Genomic DNA, 3,449 nt, shown 5'->3' on the forward strand with positions numbered 1-3,449 from the left:
GCTCCATCCCCGGACCCGGCCGAGATCACGACCTGAGCCGAAGGCAGATGCTTAACCGACTGAGCCACCCAGGCACCCCTCAAACTGCCTCTGATAACCTCCAAGCATCATCCCTCCAACAATCACCAAATCTACCCCAAGCCATCTTCATTAGCTTCCTGTGGGGGCTGTGATGAATTTCCACAAACTTGGTGGCTTATTACATAAGAAATGTATTGTCTCACAGTTCTGGGGGCCAGAAGACCACAATCAAGGCGCCAGCAGGGCTATACTCCCTCCAGAGGCTCTAGGGGAGAATGTTTGTCACCTCTTCCTACACTGGCGACTGTCAGCATTCCTTGGCTTGTAGCCACATCACTACAGTCTCTGCTTTGGTCACAATTGCCCATCCTGTCTGTGAAACCTGCCTCTGCTTCCCTCTTATAAGGACATTTGCTATTACAATTAGGGTCCCCGTGATAATGCAGGATAATCTCCCCACCTCAAAATCCTTACCTGAATCACAACAGCAAACTGCAAAGTCCTTTTTCTTTTTCTTTTTCTTTTTTTTTTTGCCATCTAAGGTACACTCACGTGTTCCAGGAATTAGGATGTGCATATCTTTTGGGGGGCATCACTCACCCTACAACAGTATACCATTTGGCCCCCAAAGATACACATCTACCCCACATGCAAAATACATGTACCTCATCCCAATACCCCCCAAAAGTTTTATCCATTACAGCATCAACTCAACTTCAAAATCTCACGTTAGTATCATCAGCTCAAAGGTTCCAAATTTCATCATCTAAGTCAGGTATAAGTGAGACTCTGGGTATGATCCAACCTGAGGCAAAATTCCTCTCCATCGCCCAACCTGTGAAACTCGAAAACAAATTATCTGTTCCCAAAACACAGTGGTGGGACAGACATAAGATAGGAGTTATAGGCATTCCTATTCCAAAAGGGAAAAAATGGAAGGAAAAAAGGTGTCACTGGTCCCAAGTAATTTTGAAATCCAGCAGAACATGTTCCATTAGGTTTCAAGGGCTGGGAATAATCCATGGTGGCTTGAGGCTCCACCTCTGGGCCCACAGCTCTGCCTCAGAATCATTAATCCTTTCTTTTGAAGGGTAGCACATGTTTGCTGCTGAGTAGTTTTAGCCCTGTGTCCTTCCAGTAGAATGTTGGGAGTCCAACATCCTTCCTTCATTTCATCCTATCTCCATTTCTTGCAAGCCAACTGGGCAGTGTTTCTGGCAGCATAACATTCATCTCAAAATATTTGTGGGTCTTCCATGGAAGTCACAAGGATCCGCACCATTAGACAAGAGGGTCCTCCACAAATCTTTCATGGATGATTCCATCCCTGTTCCCGACTTCTGCTGAAATGGTTGAGAGGATCCATGAGTCACATATCTAATCTCTTTAGTACTAGCAAAAGGCTGTCCAGCCACACCTTTGGCTCTCTTTCCAGAGCATACTTTCCTGACAGTAAATCTCCTAAATTCTGTGTCTTCTGCAATCTGGACAGCTGGAGAATTTTCCAGATCCCCAAATCCTGGATCCATTTTGCTTAGCAGTTCTTCTCTCAATTTATCTCTTTCCTTCCACATGTTACTAAAAGCAACAGGAAGAATCCAAGCAGTACCTCCAACACATTCCTTGGAAATCTCCTCAGCTAAATATCCAAGTCCATCACTTACAAGCTCTGCTTTTCACACAACTGTAGGACACAATTCAACTAAGTTTTCTGCTTCTATATACATAGTAAGGATTGGGGTGCCTGGATGGCTCAGTCAGTTGGACATCTGACTCTTAATTTTGGTTCAGGTCATGATCTCGGGGTCATGAGATCGAGCCCCGCATCAGGCTCTGCACTCAGTGCAGAGTCGGCTTAAGATTCTCTCTCTCCTTCTCCCTCTGCCCCTCCCCTCCACGTGCACACACACACTCTCTCTCTCTATCTTCAAAATAGAGATATTTTATTATCTTTATTTATATGTTTATATATACATATATAAATTATATATTTATTATTTTTATAAATCAATCTTTAAAAAAAGAGGAAAAGACCAGGAGTGCATGTGAACAAAGGAAAGGCCATGTGAGGACACAAGAAGAAGCAACTATCTGCAAGTGAGGCAGATAGTCCTCATCAGAAATGAATCCAGGGGCGCCTGGGTGGCTCAGTCATTGAGCGTCTGCCTTCGGCTCAGGTCATGATTCCAGGGTCCTGAGATCGAGCCCCGCATCGGGCTCCCTGCTCTGCAGGAAGCCTGCTTCTCCCTCTCCCACTCCCCCTGCTTGTGTTCCCTCTCTCGCTGTCTCTCTCTCTCAGTCAAAATAAATAAATGAAATCTTAAAAAAGAAAGGAAGGAAGGAAGAAAAGAAAGAAAGAAAGAAAAAGAAAGAAAGAAAGAAAAAGAAAGAGAGAAAGAAAGAAAGAAATCCAGATGACACCTTGGTCTTGGACTTCTGGCCTCCTGAACATTGAGAAAATAAATTTCTGTTGTTTTATTAATGTGCCCAGTCTGTGGTATTCTGACAGCCCAAGTAGACTAAGACAAAGCAGCAATCCTGCATCCAAGTACCAAAATCTGTATTCGTTTCCTGTGGTTGCTGTAACTAATTACAACACACTTGATGGCTTAAAATATAAGAAATGTATTCTTTCACAGTTCTGGGGGCCCAAAGCCCAAAATCAGTTTCACTAGGCCCAAATCAAGGTGTCAGAAGAGCTGTAGTCTCTCTGCAGACTCTAGAGGGGAATCTTTTTGTTGCCTCTTCCTGCTTCTGGTGGCTGCCTGCATTCCGTGGCTTGTGGCCACATCACTACAATCTCTGCCTCAGTGATTGCATTGCCTTCTCCTTTTCTTCTTCTTTTATTTTTTTAAAAGATTTTATTTATTTATTCAACAGATAGATAGAGAGCACAAGTAGGCAGAGTGGCAGGCAGAGGGAGAGGGAGAAGCAGGTTCTCCGCTGAGCAGGGAGCCGGACGTGGGGCTCGATCCTAGGACCCAGGGATCATGACCTGAGTCAAAGGCAGCCGCTTAACTGATTGAGCCACCCAGGCGCCCCTTCTTTTTCTTTTAAGATTTTATTTATTTATTTGAGAGAGAGCATAAGTGGGTGTTGGGGGGAAAGGGACAGAGGGAGAGGGAGAAGCAGGCTTCCCGCTGAGCAAGGAGCCCAATGCGAGGCTGGATCCCAGAACCCTGGGATCATGACCTAAGCCGAAGGCAAACACTTCACCAACTGAGCCACCCAGGTGCCCCTGCCTTCTCCTTTTCTGTCAAAGCTGCCTCTGCCTTCCTCTTATAAGGACACTTGTGATTACAATCAGGTTCCATTCAGATAATCCAGGATAATCTCCCCATCTCAAAATCTGTAATTAAATCACATCTGCAATGCATTCTTGGCCATATCAGGTAACATTCACAGGTACCAGGGATTAGGACATGGAC

This window comes from Leptonychotes weddellii, chromosome X, assembly GCF_054177405.1.
Source record: "Leptonychotes weddellii isolate Sample4059 chromosome X, ASM5417740v2, whole genome shotgun sequence".
Lineage (NCBI taxonomy): Eukaryota > Metazoa > Chordata > Mammalia > Carnivora > Phocidae > Leptonychotes > Leptonychotes weddellii.